Below are 18,943 nucleotides of genomic sequence, written 5' to 3'. Positions count from 1 at the left end.
ATCAAAGCCAAACGCATCTCGAAATCATATAAATTATTGATATAAATTTGATGTGAAAACGTGAAGCGAACTTAATCGGAAGTATTTTTTTTTCTCTGTATCTAATTTTTTTTTTTGGTTGTTTTTTTGTTGTCTGCGGCGAAGTGTGAAGCAGGTTGTTGACGGCCGCGGCGCATTTTTGGACTTTTAGATCTTTGTTTTTGTTGGTGGTGATGGTGGTGGTGGTGGTGTTGTGTGAACAGTAGCCAACCCACACACACACACACTCGCACACAGACAGCATACAGTTAGAGAGCCACGCACGTTCGTTGAGGCGATAAAATTTTAACGATTTTGCTGAGCTGAGCGTGTCAAGCATAAAGATACGAAAATACAACAACTATATATACCTAAAATATACCTATACAAACCTATATATACATATATATATATATTCAAATAACGTGTAGATACTTTATCGTATTTAGTGTTACGTTTAATTGCTGCACGAACTTTGTACATAAATTTAAATATCGAAGCAACAGCAACAAAAGGAAACAAAATAACAAAAACCCAAAATCGAACATTTATTTTTAAAGCTTCGACCAAAAAAAAAAAAAAACAAAAACGAAACAAAACAACATATAACAATATAACCTATATACAAATATATATAAAAATCAAGTGACTCGAAAAGTCGCTTAGCGTGCTTATCGATAAGTGCAATAACAAACACTTATCGATAAATGTTACCAAACTAAATAGCGTTCAGCAACTAAACTTATTGAAAGCTACAAGTGCTTAAACAAGCGTTTATCGTTTATCGTTTATCGTTTATTATTATGTGACCAACAACTTTTCGATCAAGTCTAAGCGCTTGAACAAACGTTAATCGATAAATATTAATCGCTTGAACACTTATCGATAAATGCCTAAGCGCTCAATTAAGCACTAATCGATTAATTTGTAATCATTTATCGATAAATACTTAAGCGCTTGAGTAAACACTTATCGATAACAGTGCACAGGCTCACATTGATAAATGTGAAAGCACACTTATCGATCAGTTTAACACTTATCGATAAACGCATAAGCTTTAATGCATATAACAATAATTTAGCTACTTTTAGTATGTGTATCGTATATCGTGTATCGTATATCGGCGTCTATAGCAATAACCTATATCCTGCTTAAAACTCTCTCAAATATTTTCTCTCGGTTTTTATCTGTTATTTCTATGTACATAACTTAAAAACAAAACAAAATGAATTGTATAAAATATATCGTCATGCTAGCACTGCTATCGTTATCCTTATCGAGCTATAGATATTATAAAGTAGTCGAAAAAACCAACAACAACCCCCACAATGTGTTGCAACCACCTTTTTGGGTAGAATTTGTTGAAATTTACATAAATCAAACCCCTTTGAGAGTAAAGAAAACCTCCCCAAACTGTTCGATATCGATAACTTTCAGCATAGCCATGACAACTAAGCGAAATTGTTGTAAAAATTCCTATGAAAACCAGAACAAAGAGAGAATTGTGTATTTATTTAATTTGTAATCAACTAACTTCGTGCAAAAGCAACTATAAATTTATAATAATTTATAAGCTAAAAACTATATTAAATTATATAAATGTTTGTTCCACTGAAATGTTTTAACTTTCATGCTGAAAATTAACTAAATTTACACAAAGAGAAAAAGCAAAACAAAAAAAAAAGAAATTTATATTAAACATAATACAATTATATATATATATATATATAAATTATATTTAGAAATCTGAATGTGTGCACATAAAAAACATAAATTATAGAACATTAGATGCATATATATATATATTATATTATATTATTGTTAGACAACTTCATACACAATGTAATCCACACACAAAATTCTAAGTTAAACAAATAAATTAGCTGATTTTCAAAATAAACTGAATGAATATTATTAATAATAATAATAATAAAAAACAAATACATTCACACATAGACAAATGCGTTTTTCTCCGCTTTCTATGGGCCTTTATAAATCAGAGCAAAGGAAGCGGGAGCTGGAGCAGGAGACGGGGCAGGAGAAGGTACAGGAGCAGGCGATGACAGAAGGTGTCGTTTATGCACGGGGATACATATATACATATATATAGATACTTCTGCGATATGTGCGTCTAAGAGTATCGGGTTACATTTACACTCGTCGTTACAGTTAGACGACGTTTTAGAGATGAGCGCGTGATGTGCTTTCATACAGAAATTGTTATTTCAAGTGTTTAAGTATAGTGTTTGATTGTTGATATATTATTGATAGGTATATATAGGTATGTATACGTTTTTATAAGTTCTTATATATTATATTCATTTGTTTATACACTAAATGTGACTACTATAAGTTAAATAGTTGAAATATTATATATTAAAAATATTCCTAAAATATAATATATTATTCAATATATATATATAATAATTCAGATTCAGATTTCAGTACGTAAACAACATTTGTAATTTTTAATACTGCATATTTTATTTTATTAGAATTTTAATACATTTGAGTTTTTACATTTTATTTACAATTTATTTAACTAAAAATTTGTCCTTATCTAAAAGCGAGCTTAAGATCTAAGCTAGCTCATGAGCAAAGTATCCACTCTTTTTGCCTGCAACTCTCCCATCCTCTTTTTCTCTCTCACTCACTCTCTACTTACTTACCAGTGCCATTTCGTGCCGTGTCGTGTCACGCGCGCATATCTTATGCGAATAACCAAATGGCATTGTGGCAAACGATTGAGAGAGATGGGTGAGTGAGAGCGCGCGGAAGAGGAGGGGGACTTCAAGCTGACTGTGGGCCCGTTGTCAGTTTTTCATTTGAAATTCCAACCCCCGCTAGGAAAATTGCACAGCCAGTGTCAAGGCAAAGTCCTGGGCGCTGTTTTACTTGTTGGCATTGCAGATTTCAACGCTTTTCATGGCTCAAGCAGCAGGCGGCGGGCGGCGGGCGGCGAACTGGCGAAGTGTGGGCCAGGACACTTGCCGGAAACATATGGCGGCACGCTAAAACCAAAGTCGTCGTTGTCGTCACACACACACACACAAACACAGAAATAGACAGTGGCACATGCATAATGCCAAAGCCACAGCCGCAAATACGTAACAACTGGCACGTGCCCGAGCTCGTGCCATAACCTTCAAGGCAATGACGAAAGTCGGGCGGGGCAGAGCGAGTGAGTGAGTGAGTGAGTGAGCCAGTGAGTGGGCGAGAGAGCGAGCGGGCAAGATGATGAGGACGAAGGCGCGAGCGAGCGAGCGAGGCCGAGGCCGAAGCTTCGCCTTTGTGGGTGCCGTTTCTGCCTGCCTATGTGTGCGTGTGTGTGTGCAGCTACTTGTTGTATTTTATTTGTTTGTCGTACTTTTATTAAAAACGAACGCTACCTAATCAGCAGCAAAATGTCGCACTTTACTGCACACACACACACACACACAAACACATACAATTGAGTGTAGTAGAGTTTTGTGGAGTGGGGACGTTTGGCTCGCGAACTTATCAGCTTTTTGTTTTTGCCGGAGCTTTGCTAAAGTCGTCGCTTCATCCGGCCTTCGTTCGCCTGCAGTTAACTGTAACCCCCCGCAGCCAGACAGCTCTGTTGTCGCTGCCGTCGCTGATAAATAGCGGTTTCTCGTCGTCGTCGTCGTTGTTGTTGCTGGCATTGGAACGTGCTCAGCTTTGCGATTTGCGATTGGTAAATTGGGTAATTGAAAATACTTAACCGTTATGATTTATTATCTATATTACATACATATAAATATCTTAGCACGCGCTGACATTCTATCTCTCCCTCTCGCTTAGTCATTGCATTTACATTAAATTGCGCAATCTATTTGACTTGGGCTTGTTTTTTCTGTTGGCTTCGTTTAATTGCAATTGTTATTAAAATCGAATCGATCAAATAGCTTTTTTTTCATGCCATTTGATGGATGTTTTCTGTCTGGCATTTAAAGCTGCATTTATAGGGCAGTTACAGTTACAGTCGAAGTTAAGTTGCAGTTACAGTTATGTGTTCATGCACATTCATGTAGCTTCTAAGGCTTTCAGTGGCAATTTATGGCAGGCGAAAAAGTATTATTTATAATCCTTACGGTTTTTATATGATAGTCATGTCGATATCGAGAAGCTTTTTGAACTATTTACTATCAAAAATAGAACAAATTGAAATTTTTATCAGATATTCATGTAATCTATCAAAAATTTATTTTATATTCAAATCAGAATTTTTTTCACTCATTAAAGGCAGCTTAAACACAACATTTTGGCAAAGGCAAGAACAAAATCAGAATTTATTTGTTTTTCATATAACTTTGATAATTGAGTTCTTTAGTATATTCCAAAAGCTATACATAACTACATAGTATTATAGATTTATATGCCCCGAATTTAAGATTGTATCTACTTCTATCGTTTCCCCAATGCATCTACATTTTGTATACATGAAATGTGCTTTAACAGGCAGAGGTGGGCGTGGTCAACTTCAATCAGGTATATATATTCCTTCAGCTTCTTCTTCTGATCTGTGCATGTCTGTTTATAAATACATCCATATGTATGTATATAATAAAGCTACAATGTTTGAAAGAGCAGAGAAAGAGAAAGAGAGAAAGAGAGTTCCGGGTATTTGCTGGCCGAGCACTCCCGACTAGAGCAACTTTCTGTCAGACAATCCTTGTGAGTAGTTACATAGCCAGTCCCAAAAGTAACTTTTCTTTTCTAGATTACTACTTAATACTCTTCTGCTCTGATTTAATTAACTCTCCTACGCCCATATTCTCGTGTCAACCAATTAAATTTCTTACTCCGGCCTAAAGGAAAAGCCACGCAAAACTATTTTAAAGCTTAGCCAAGTTGTTTACTAAAGTAATTTTGCACAATTTATAATCCTTTTGCTTGTTTTATAGTTTTATCAGCTTATTCGTAGTTGTCTCGACGGCTTGAACAATGTCGGAAGTTTTCGCCTGTGATTGGCAGAGTAATCTGCTTGTACAACGCTTTGGGGGCAATGTCCAAAGTGTTAACTTGATAAAAACTATTAAGTTTTAGTTGATGCAGGATTATGCAACACTGGAAAGTTCATTAAGTGTTGATTAGGGCTATAAAAGAACAGGGTAAGAGATAAGTGATGAGAGATGGGAGATGAAACATAAGAGTATATATAGAAGAAAATGGTAGGCTTTAGAAAAAAGAGAGGAGAAATGAAGAAGAGAAGTGAAAACAATTAAGAATTGTAAGAATTGTGAAGAGAGAAGGGGAGAAAAGCGAATAGAATTGATGTGGAAAGTAGAGAAGAGAAGAAGATGAGAGAAGATAAGAAGAAAATGTGAGATTAGAAAAGTGTAAAAGAGAAGACTAGAGAAGATTAGGTATAACTAGAGAAGAAAAGGACGCAAAGAGAAAGAAGAGAAGACTACAGACGAGAAGAGAAGATACAGAATTAAGTCTTATTAGAAATAAGACAATTCAAGACATTATTTTTGAAGATATTTTAAATAATATATACCTAAAACTGGGATTCTATTTAATTTCTTGTATTATCTGGTTATTGATCACCATCATAAATTTGATAAGCGTGTGAAATGGGATGAATATAAAACACTTCTAGTTAAAGTTCTAATGTATCGATGTGTTTGAATAGTTCTCTGTGTCTTGCCTTATGTTTTGATCAAATTTACTCTGATGTATGTTTTCTATAATGAAGTTGACAGAAAGTATTTTAGCATATAAAGCAAATTTTCATAACTGAAACTATTAAGCATAAGGCAGAACTAGAACTTGAAAAACACTGAACTGTATCGAAAAGAAACAGAATTTTAACTCCAATTAGAGCTTTAGAGTTTGGAAACTAACTTAAATTCAAGTCAAAACTTAATAAACCTTTGCTTATGTAACCCACTTATAACGCGTACACATCAAATGTAAAAAGTCGAAACTTAACTAAAGATTTTTTTCAAATTCATATGACTTATGATATTCAGATCTACAGGCAAGACCCTAAGTTACTCTAGATTTATCACAAAATCAAAATCTCTAAGTTTATGCAGAAGCTCTATGATTAACTAAAACCCTCGAGTAAAGTCTTTGACGTGATTCAAGCTTATCTAAAATTCCATGAGTTTTGCAATTTACTTGGAACTGAGGAAATTTGTATTTTGCCAAAGATCTGGCAAATGGATAAACCCAGTCACCTTTTGGTGTAACCAGTTCCAGTTCGAGTTCGGGCTCCAGTTCCAGTTGTTCATTTCGTATCACGTTCCGTTGCACGCTTCAACTTTGAACCCGTTGCCGTTCGTTTGGGAATGTCGAACAACGATTAAAAACTAATGAAAAGGTCAGCCGACAGACAGAGACGGATGCGCAAGGCGCTAGCTAGCACAGTCTCTATGTGTGTGCGTGTGTGAGTGTGAGTGTGAGTGAGTGCAAGCGAGTGAGTGAACAAAGCAACAAAAAAGAAGAAGAAAACAACAAAATGAGCGTTAACCAAGCGAATCCTCGGCACGTTTTGCAGTTGCGGGCGTTCAAGGTGTGCCCCTCCCAAACCGCTGCGCCCCTGCGCCCGTTTCCTTTTGCAGCAGCAGCAACAGCAACAATACACGATATGCGAAAAACACGCAAAGCGAATTCGATTTCGATGTCGTTGTTGTTGTTGTTGCTTTTGTTTGGCAGCTACTCTCACCCCCGGCTCTGGCTCTGGTTCGCATGGCAATTTGCCATTTTGAACAACGTTCGCAGCCAGCCACAATTTTGCGGCTTCATTGGATGCCGTTTGCCAAAGGCAGGCGCAGTCGAAATGAACCAAAAAGAGTGGCGTCGGCGGCAGCAGGAGTAGGGGCTGGGTAGGTTAGTTTAGTAGATGCCTTTGGCAAACGGCGAGCTTCTGATTCAGATTCTGCACGTCCCATCGTGCCAGCCAGCGACCAGTGCAGCTCACTCTGCAGCTGTGCGATGTGTGAACCGAGCGACCCGATACTGATGAGAGTGAGTGACGTTCTATGACTATGTGTGTGCGTGTGTGTGTGCTTTTGTAACTCTTTGAGTGTGCACCTGTTTTGTGCGCTCTTCGCTCTGCGCTGTTTCTGTTTTGCTAGAATTGTGCTTTTTGTTTGCTGGCAGAGTGTAGGCGGAACTCAAATAAAAGTTATATTGCCGCTGCAGGGCCATTCGAGTTAATCGAATAATAAGCGCGTGCACACACACACACTCACACACTGAAACACACACAAACACACACAGACGCAGGCTGCTGCAGTCTCGCCGAGGTCGAGACATGACCAATTGGCGTGTTTTTCGAAATACTTCGCTTCGTTGGAATGGAAGATGATAGCCTCGCCGCAATGCCGTCTCTCGCCGCAATTTGCCGTTGCGTCTGTGCCGGCATTCGGCTTGTTATGTTTGCGCCTCGTTTTTGATTTTCAACACAAGCACTCACACACACATGCACATGCACATCATTTTTTTTTATTACTTTTGCTGTCGCTGCAACGGGGCGAACGAGTTAAAGGCAAAGAACTGGTTAAGGAGGGGTGACAGAGAGAGAGCGAGAGAGATCGCGGCACTGGGAGCCCATCAAAATGATGTGCACTCATTTGTGAAGTGCGGTCGACGTCAACGTCGACGGCGACGGCGACGGCGACGGCGCTTTGTGCGTGAGAAAACAAAACTCGGAACTTAGTTTTCTTCCCTTCTTTGTGGTCGGTGCTACTTGAAAGCGATTCTCTGAGTTCTTCAAATTTCTTTTCTAATTGATTCCGAATTGCTTTCAATTGTGCCTCAATCTCAATGCGGAACTCGTACGGGCATGCATACATACATATTTATTCCACATACATATATATATATTTATATATTTTTTCATAAGATATGATTATTTTTGACCCCTATATGTAGGGAAAGCCCTTTCGTATCTGATTTACTTGAATGATTTACAGCAATGCATTATAAAGTTCCCTCTTTAACCATATTCTTCTACTTATTACTTATAAAATTCCAATTTATCATTCGATTATTATGAAGATTGTAGAGACTTTAAATATCTCTATCTAGAAGTACAACTACATCATTGTAGAGGCTTACATAGCTTCAGCTTCAGCTTCATCTTCTTTAAACTCTACGTAGTATACGAATAATACCAAATAGCTTGTTCATATTGTTTATATTATAGTTTATAATTATATTTTACTGACTCATCTTCTTATCTCGAACTCGAAACAAACCCCAGTATGAACTTATCCAGCTAAAAGTTGGGTTTTTCTTCGATTCAGACAGTTTAGTGATAAGTTCTTTGGCTTGGTATATCATCATTTAAATATCCGCTCTCAATTATGCTATATATGCACATGCATGTATATATAGTGTATATACAACTCTTGACTTTTTGTAACTTGGTTTAATCAGTAACTTATACTAAAATATTTCCCGCTTCTTATAATTTTTGATAGAAGAATTTAAGGATTAAACATTTGAGACAGTGAGCTGCCAAGCTTCATGTATTTAGTATTATTAGAAGATTTTTTTACTAGATTAGTAATTACTAGATTAGTAGATTAGTTCTCATTTTAGATACTTTCTTATGCATAAAGAAGTTTTCGAAAGTCTTCAACTTTTTCTTAGTTAGATTTCAAAAGTAAATTTCTGAAAAATTTCAAGTTCCATTTTCATCTTTGAATACATTTCTAATGCATTTTGAGATACTTACTTGGCTACAAAACAGATACATTATAGAGAGAGAGAGAAGCACAGAGATAGTTTGCAGATACATTTTGCTAAGATTTCATATGCATTTCCGATCCATTTTAGATGCACTTTATTAGTTGAATGCATTGCAAATACATCACAGATACATTTATCTTAGCTGTAGCGTTTTTACAGTTACATAGCAGATATATAATATAATATATACATACATGTAACTCACAAGGCATATCTGATGTGTATCTGGGAAGCTTTTAATCAATAAAAATTCTATGAACGGCATTTGAAATCTTTGTAATTAAGCACAGGCAACTGAACTATCTTGATTATTGGTATATTGACTTTTCAGATACACATCCGGCACGCCTTATTAGTTACACAGTTTTCAGATACATTTGAGAAACCTATTGCTACATACATGAAAAATTGAAATTGAAAAATTGAATATTAAAGTTTTGTCTTAGAATATGATATATGGAATATATAGCTATAGATATCATTATTTTTAGGGCACTCTATATGGCTCTCTATGCTGCTAATGATTATATACTACAGTTTAGTTGAAGTTCCGATTGTTTAATTCCATTAATTAATTAAAAGATGAGTTTTTTATTGTAGTACTTAAATGTATCCATGTCAAACGGAACAAGTCTTTTTAAAGTTTTTTCTATTGTACTATCTAGATTGTAAACTATCGCAACTAACTCACCTTTTTCCCTGAGAATCTCTTCTTTATATCTGCACTACATCTTTAGCTTCAAGCACATGCATCATCTATATCATATTTCTATATAGGTATATGTGTGTGTACATGTGTTAGTATACTCTTATTTACTGTTAAATTGCATAGCAACAAGCTTTTACAAATTGAGAAACATTGCGTAAAAGGAATAGCAGAAAAGAATTTGACAATAAATGTCAGAAACATATTTTACTTATACGTAAGTGAATGCATGCATGTATGTGTGTGTGAATTCGATGTATGCAGTTACATATACACATGCATGTGTGAACTGTATAATGGAGCCAGAGCTAAAAGTTTGAACTTGTTGTTTAGTGTCGACAAGGGCATCATAAATAAACAATAATAAATATGTTTGTATGTATAAGTGTATGTATGTGGTATGTGCGCTCGCATATTGTGTGAAACAGGAACACGTTTCGAAAACATCCAACAAAATATTCATTTTGTTGCTTTACAAAAAAACAAAAATCAAAGTTTTTCGTACAAAAATTCCACAGCAATGCCCGCGTCACATACTTTCGCTCTCCCTCACGCTCGCTCCCACAACTCGCTCGTTTTCTCTCTCGCTCTCTCTCTCGACAAGCGATAAATTTGTATGAACAAATTGAATGTACTTTTGTTGCTGTATTTGCTATTTGTTCGTGCTTTTAGTTCACCGTTCTTATTGCTGCTGATACCGCTGCTGCTGCTGCTGCGGTGGCTTTTTGGCTGTCGTATTTCATTTCATGACTGACTGCCTGACAGCAATTTTAAATTGCAATTGCGCGGCGCCCCCAAAAAAATGGAGCACAAATTTTATATACATATTTCTATTTTGACTTTTCACACACAGCTCAAGGTTTGCTTTTTGCACGCATACATATGCATACAAACACACACACACACACATACACACATATACACACACATACACACGCATACACATGCACATAGCCAGCTCACCCTTGTGTGCAGACATTTTATTTTACAGTTTTTTCTGCCACTATAAAAGTTTCACTGCCTCTGCCGCTGCCGTTGCCGCTGCCGTCGTCAACTAGTGCGCCATTTGTCATGTGTCGTCGGCTGCGGCGACGACGTCGCTTGTTTTTATTTGCTCACTCTGCCAAAACCCTCCCGCTCGCTGCCACTGCCACTGCCGACCCATTCGCTCCATTCATCAAGCAGTTGCTTAGCTCACTTCGCATTTTCTATTCCTCTATTCCCTCGTCGTTCAGTCCTGCAGCCTTACATTTACGCCCGCTCTTCTCTCTCCCACTGCTGCTATTCAGCTGCTCGCAATCTTCACTCAACACAATGCGCAAACACACACATACACACATACACACATACACTCAAGTGCAGGCTGTAAAGTTTTTTGCTTATTCTCGGCTTCGTCTTCAACTGCTTATTGTGCTGCTGCTTCTACTTCTTCTTCAACTACACATTCCCTTGGCCCCAAAATAAAGTGCGCCTTCTCTCTACCCACTGCCTGTGTCGCTGCCTTTGCCGCTGCCGTTGCTACTACTGCAACTGCTCTCTTCGCAGCACTCTGCCTCTCTTTGCTGTCTACGCTTTGCAATTTTCTAGCTTTTTCGCCTTGTTTGCGAGCAGTTCGTTGGTTGTTTGGGTTACGAGCGGGGATGAGCTGTACTGAGGGACTAGTCGGTATATATATATAAATATATATATATATATATATATATATATATATATATATATATATATGTATATATGTGTGTGTATGTTAGTAGCAAAAAGTTCGCTCTGGGTCCAACGGACTATACGGACTTTGCTTTATTTTCACATTTTTCGCTCCATTCTGTCGTTCGCTGTCCCTCTCGCTCGCACTGCCAGCTGCCAACTTTATACGCAAGCAAAAAATTCATTTTAAATTTCATGGAAAATCGTTTTAATTATATTCGTAAAATTTCATACAATTTTCCCTTTTTTCATTTCTTGCCTTGCTCGTGCCTCGTCGAGTGCCCAGCGCTTGGCATTCTATAAAACTTTTGCGTTGAGTGGCGAATTCATAAATTTAAATGAACAGCGCGTACGCTAAGTGTTAATGCAATTAGGTGGCAACTCGATTAAATAAATCTTAATTAACAATTTTAAAATGTTACCAGCCAGTTGAGCAGTCGCAGCAGTCAGCAACTTTTTAAAGTTCAACTCAAGTTGGCATTTATAAAATGGCGTCATAACAGACACACACACACACACACATGCAAAGTCCTTGTTCCGTGTCCCTGACAGCTATTTGATGGCTCTGCCGCTGTCTCCGACGACACGGACGCCGCCGTCGACGCCCTGCGGCGCGAGCTGCACCAATTTGATTGGCATTCACAACAGCAACAGCAACAGCTGCAGCTGCAGCGACAATCGCTGCGATTTTGCATCAGCTTCAGCAACAGCAGGAAATTCAATTACGCCATTTGTTGTTGCCTGTCATATAAGCACGAAAGAGCGCATAATACGTGAGTCATGTTTCCCTTTGTACTATGTACATAAGCTATATCAATATATGTAACCGACTTAATCGAATTGGACTTTGATTGAGTTTTATGCTTTGCCTTCGCTGACGTTTCGTAAGTGCCGCAATGTGACTGAAGCTTTCTAAAGCTTTCACTTGATACTCTGTATAGCTGTAATCAGATGTTAAGATGGATGCAGAGTTAGGTACAGGTGTTCTCTTGGTACTTTGTAGAGCTTCTATTCGTTAAGGCTTTTATCTGTTAAGAGTATATATTGTGTATAGAGTGTAAACTAAAGCTTTTACTTGATATTCAGTAAAACTTTTATTCTCTCTCTCTCTCTATGATCCTTTCTTGAGCTGGACAGTTTACAGAAGTTAAGATCGTGTTAAGAGTATTTGGGCTTTGAACAATACTTCATCTTACTTTGCATCTGTCTATATGAAATCTAGAAATCATCTGAGAGCGTGACGAATCGTAAACTTTATTTTCTCCAGTTTTCCAGCAAAATTCAATCAAATTATGCAGCTGTCCGTCAGCTCTTCCAACTCTTCTTTTAATAACCCTTAGTCCAAATGGGCATCGATCATGTATTCTCAGCTGTTACTCCAGATTAGTTCTATTCAGACATCGATAAGGCTGAAATCTTCATTTTTACTAGAATATTTAGTCACTTTAGGTCTGCTAAGCTCATTTAGATAAATCTTATAGATGTGATTGATAGATTTTACGTATATATATCAACTTTAATATTGCATTATAGATCTTAAATCTAAGCAGATGCTTTTTTCTGCTATGCAAAAGGTATTAATGGATGTCTATCTATCTCCACTCTAACTATTCTTTATCTCTGCTTTATCTCTTCTCTATCAATACTCTATAACAACTCCATTTCAACTCTATCTCTTCTCGCTCTTCTCTTTGTTAGTTAGAAAAGTAGGAAAGTAGAGAGCGCAAATAGAGTTCAGATAGAATCTCTACTCTATAAAGAGAGGAGATAGAGTTCAGATTGAGTACTTTCCTATTACTTTCCTACTTTTCTAATCAACAAATTACTATAACTTTATGGTACTCTCAATATGGAAGCTTACTGGGTGTCATATAACTCTAAACTTTCTAATGGAAGTTCCAATATCTCTTCCCAACTCGATCTCTGTCTTTCATATTTATCTCTCTATTATCTATTATCTCTCTATCATTCATACCCATAACTCTCTATGCTATTCTTTAGCCTCACACAGCCATTCTATTATTTATAAAAACTCAACTTTTAAAACTCATTAAAAATTCTAATTATATTTCGTTTGAGTTAAGGAAACACATACGTTCCGGCAAGTCGGACGCATATTTCATAATTGAGTTTTGCTGGGGGTGCATATTTTAGCTGTGGCTAACGAGTAAAAAGGGTCCAAAAAAGTTAACAGTTGTCTGTCGAAATGACATTCATAAGGGTTACATATATAGCTCTTAGAGTTGATTACAATCGTGTTTCGAAATAGATCTATAATAGAATTGTACGATATGCACAGAGACGTATAGGTAAGGAGATAGATGTAAGATATCATATGATAATATTAGAGTGGGGTGAGGTGTCGATATGATTGGATTGTGTGGGCAATGATATGATGAGATGATATGATATGATATGATATTATATGATATAAATGAAATATTATGAACTTCTTAGAGGATACTATATATATATAGCTTAAAGATAAACAAATCACGATGATAGACGATGATAATATAAATGAAATATTATAAAATTCTTATAGGATACTATATATATCCTATAAGAAGTTCATAATATTTCATTTATATCATATAATAAGGTGTGTAGACATAGATGTAAAACGGATTAATATGGAAAATATCATAAAGGTAGCGAGTGTCAAATTGTTAGGAAGTTTAGAGAGACTATATATAGATATATATATATATATATAAATATACAGATATATCATAACAGCCGAACAGCTAGATTTATAGCGGAATCCAATGTAAGTCTTTAAGGAAAAATGCCAAAGAGAAAGGCAGCTTTATAGGTTCATATTGAAATAGAAGAGGATTGCAATTTATATATATAAATCATACAGAGAGAGGTTTAATAGAGAACTAGATGTTAAAAATGTGCAAAGAACAGATAGAAGTACAATATAATATATATAATAAATATAATAAATATAATATATATAATATATATAATATATATAATAATACTTGAGAATTATCTACATTTTGACTGCCTCTAGCTTCAGTTGAGACATAGGGCATGAAAAGACCAATGGGTAAATGGCTAGACTGAAGCTTTTCTTGGATATTTGAGCATTGCAATAAGCTAGTTTTCCTTTGAAATTTTCTGCTGACTAGCTCCCTGCTTTCCCCGTATTTTAGACGCACTTTTGATACAGTTTTAGCCCATTTCAAGTTGGAATTTAGCAGTTAAGGCGCAGTCAGTCGTTGCCGACGGCATAATACTCGCTCACATGCCAAAAGCACATAAGCCTGTGACTGAACAGCATAGTTCTAAGGCTAAGAGCAGATCTAACTGGAAAACTAGCTGAAAACTAGCTGAAAACTCGCTTGAAACTTGCTAAAAACTAGCTCTGAAACAAGCAGAAAATTATTAATCGATCTGTCCTCTTGAATGAATTCCTATTGTTTCTGTCCGATTTGTCCTATCAGCTGATCAGCTATCAGCCTAGGCCACATGTGATTATATATATAATCCAAATTTCAAGTCCCTGGACAAGCCATCGCACTGAGAAACCAATATACTCTCGTTTCACTTACGCGAACGGGCAGCCCAAAGTGTTTCGCCTTTATTGCGCTCCATTTGGGGAGTTCGACTCGCAACGTTCCATCGACATCCGAAATATGTGCGACATAAAAAAGGCTTAAAAGAAGCGAGAAAAAACCAGCTGCGGCCATTTTGAGATGCTTTTTATTGGCCATAAATTTGATGAGTTATGACAAATATAGAAACTGGAAAAGCATTCAATTTGGCAACAGCCAGAGCGACTATAGCCATATGGATATATATACATATATATATATATATATATATATATTCATGTCAAATCCATTGATATGCAGCACAACTCGCTAGAGACCTTCAATATAGATAGGTAATATAATATCTATATAAATACATGTCGGGTAGGCCATATAAAGCTAAGATTGAAGGCGAGACTTGAGCTTGAAACAATGCTAAGTGAATCTATATATATTTACATATATGGATATATGGATATATACAGTTGTATATAGATATATGTATATCAAAAAGTACATTTGGCGCTTTATTGCGACTTTTAATTAGCAGTCGAAAATAACAACAAACTTAGACAGCTCAAGCTGGCAATGCTCGACTGGTAGATACGCTGTACTTCATGCCATGATGCTGGCTAGGATGTGAGGTATATAAAAACGGAAGGGCTGCGTAGCTAAGTCTACTTTGGAAGAAGCAAGATATCAAATTTTATGAATCTAGCTCTTAAACTGCACAAGAGAAGCTTAAATATGTGAGATTTGATATCGATTTTAAGCGATAAATCGCTATCGATTATCGATTATCATTTATTTGAAGCAAAGTTAAGCAGTGTGAGCTACTTTTTAAAACTGTGGAAACTGAGAGCAATGCGGGTCATAGAGATAGACAGGAAGATAGTGGAATATATGTACAGTGGAACCTGGCTAAAACGACTCAGTTTGTCATACAGTTCAAAAGTCTAAGGAATTGATGCTGTTTGCCACGCCTACTGCCCCTCTGCCTGCTGCATGCACGCCAGCAGAGCCAAAATGCCCCGTTTACAGCTATTATTCTAGAGTATAAAAAGCTTGAATTAAAGAATTTACAGCTTTGATGAAGAGAAAAAGAAGCAGCAAAACAAAAAATAAATTTCATATCAAATTTATTGAAGCTGATTAACATCGCAGCTCAACTTGTGCTGCCTTTTTGAATGTTAATGTATGCAACGAACCAGCTGAGCCAGATGCCGGAATACCTATCTATATATATATATATAGATATATATGTATATAGATATATTCAGACTGATATCAAAGCTTGTGATTAGCAGAGCTTTGCATGCGCTTTGCATATGTTAAACTATTTGCAAGCTCTGCGAGTTTCAGAGAAGAGAATAAAACGAATTTACAATTTGCTTACAGCTTAAAGATAAACAGATAACGATGATAGACAGATCAAGATGAGATATATTTGAAGTTTGAAGTTTGAATATTGATATTGATATTGATCATATATCATTTATGACAACATTCAATATAATCATAAATAAAAGTAATATATAAATTTATAATAAAAAAACTGATTAGAAAATCTGAATATATTTTCATATATATATTTTCATATATATATTATAAGTAAGCTAAGTCTTATACGACTTTCATACATATCATATGCAGCTTATATAATAAATGAAACATAAGTAACATATGAAATATATGGAAAGTGTAGAACATGCAGAGCATAAAGAACATATGGAACATATTGAACATGTGGAACATATGGAACAGGTGAAAAAAATTTATATACATGAAATATTTTGAATAGATACAATATATAACACATGGAATGTAGAGAGTGTAGAGAACATATGGAATATATGGAAGAGGTGGAACATATGCAATATAAGAGACATATTGAATTTATGGAACAGATGGAATATACGGTGCAGATGGAATTTATTGAACATGTGGAACATATAGAGCATATGGAACAGGCGAAAAAGATGTATATACATGGAATATTTGGAATATATACAACCTATATAACATATGGAATGTAGAGAACATATGGAATATATGGAAGAGGTGGAACGTATGCAATATAAGAGACATATGGAATTTATGGAACAGATGGAATATACGGTTCAGCTGAAATTTATTGAACATGTGGAACATATAGAACAAACCAAAAACCACATAGAATTCAGCTAACATTTTCATTGACAATATCTTATCTATATAGACTTTCTATAGTCTTTCTATAGATAAGATATTTAAGGCTTTGCATAGGGAAAAGTCGACAATTTGGCTTGTTTTAGCTGCCTTTCACCACTTTTATAAAGTCATTTTGCAGCTGTAAAATGGAGACCTTTCAGGTGTGGCAAGCGCTGCTTGTGTATATGTGGCAAGCTAATGTTACTTTCAACATATTAGAATGCCAATCGACACGTTTATACAATTTGTCTGCCAAAAAAGTACATATATAAATATATGTGTATAACTGTTCTTGTTTCGCTCTCAATTGCCATAATTTGCTCTGAATATTTACGGCATGTACGCCATATCCGTTTCCGTATCCATTACCCGTTACCCGTTACCCGTTACCCGTTGCCCGATTGCCCGTTTACCCGCACATATTATTAGTCGATATATCCCTAGGCAATCGGCACGTTTCAACTCCCACACACAGCTGCAGAGGCAGCTTTTACGGCAAACGATTTCATGTAAAAAGTTTCTACACAACAAAAACGAATTCGAAGCCGACGCATTGCCGTTCGACCTTAGCCATAAAATGGCGGCGGCGGCGGTGGCAGCGGCGTTTCTGTTGACGACAGCAGACCAGATTAAGCTGTGCCCAGGCAAACAGTGTGGCAACGCTCCGAACGCTGTTGTTGCTGTTTGGAGATAAAAATGCCATAAAAATTGCCGTCGCCGTAGCCGTTTGCCGCGACCCGCAGGTAAAACGCGCAACCGACAAAAGCCAATACCAACAACAACAAAAACACAAAAGAAGAAGCAGAAGAGCAGATAACGCACTGCTGCACACAGCATTCGCCCATTCATTCATTCATTCATTCCACTACATCCATACAAACGTTTATTCAGTTGGACACAGGCACAGGCCCAGGTAGAAAACGGACTGCAGACGGACGCAAATGTGGGTGGGCTCTGTTTCTAGAATAAAAACTCAAAACGAAATGAAGTGTGTTCACACATAAAAAAAAATATAAAAAAAAATTGACATCGCGCGTCAAATTCTCTCTCGCAGCCGGTAGGATTCGAACCTACGCTCCCAGAGGGAATCTGATTTCTAGTCAGACGCCTTAACCGCTCGGCCACGACTGCTTATAGTCAACGCTCGTCTAGTTAGCGACTTAACGATTCGGCAACGCGACGTCAGCGACGACGAACGTAAGACGTAGCGATGCGTCAAGAACGGTCGGCGACGGCGAAGCGGCGGCGATTTCAACGTCAGCTAAAAATAAACACATTCGAGCATGTGATTGCATATGTATGTGTGTGTAAGTTCTGACTGCTGCTGCTGCTGTTGTTGTTGTTGTTGTTGATTTTTGCGTTGTTTCTCTTGAGACGTTGAGATAAGATACTTTTTAGACTTTAAGCTTCGCAATGCAATAAAAGTAAAGCCTTATAAAAAAAACTTATTTACGCTGTAGAAACTTTTGTGCACTCGTTCTCTCGCCTTCTCTCTCTCTCACTCTTTGGCGCTATAGTTCGCTTTTAGTTTGTGCGTTTGACTTAGTTTCGTTTTGGGTTTTTTTTGGCATTTTCATTTCCATTGTTCTCGCTGCGCATTAGCGCTGCCTTTTTTTTGCTTTACTCTGCTCAGCTTTGCTGTTGCTTTATATTTATTTGTTGTTGACTTCACGTAAAAATGCGTAGAAACAATTTGTTCATCTTGTGTCTGACCTCTCAAAGTCGGCGTCCGTCGTCGTCCACCTCTATTCGCCACTCGCCTTCTTCGCTTTTAGTCTTCAAACTTAATGTTGCGGCATGTCCAAAGTAGAAAATCTCTTTGTTTCGTGTCTCAAATGCCATGAGTTTGCAGAATTTTCGCAGCAATTTAGAGAAAATACACGCTATATACACACACGTATGTACATCCTTATACATATATGTATATATGTATCTATGTATGTATGTATGTATGTATGTTTGGGTATACCAAGTTAGGCCACATTTGTAGTTTGCATTTTGCTCTAAAAACTTTTACGTTCTCCACAACGTTACGTTGAGCAACGGCAAAAGCATTTCGCCATAATTTCGC

The 18,943-nt window shown here is 36.7% G+C and overlaps 1 non-coding gene across 1 annotated transcript; it reads right to left on the bottom strand.

Moving 5' to 3' along the window:
• Window positions 1–17,921: 17,921 nt before the first annotated feature.
• Window positions 17,922–18,003, bottom strand: Trnas-aga. Its single transcript has one exon. It is a non-coding gene; the product is annotated as a tRNA-Ser (tRNA).
• Window positions 18,004–18,943: the final 940 nt, after the last annotated feature.

Source organism: Drosophila hydei, unplaced genomic scaffold, assembly GCF_003285905.1.
Source record: "Drosophila hydei strain 15085-1641.00,03,60 unplaced genomic scaffold, DhydRS2 tig00008122-arrow-pilon, whole genome shotgun sequence".
NCBI classification, from domain to species: domain Eukaryota; kingdom Metazoa; phylum Arthropoda; class Insecta; order Diptera; family Drosophilidae; genus Drosophila; species Drosophila hydei.
The sequence above is the reverse complement of the archived record's forward strand: the minus strand, read 5'-3'. Positions and strand labels throughout refer to the sequence as shown.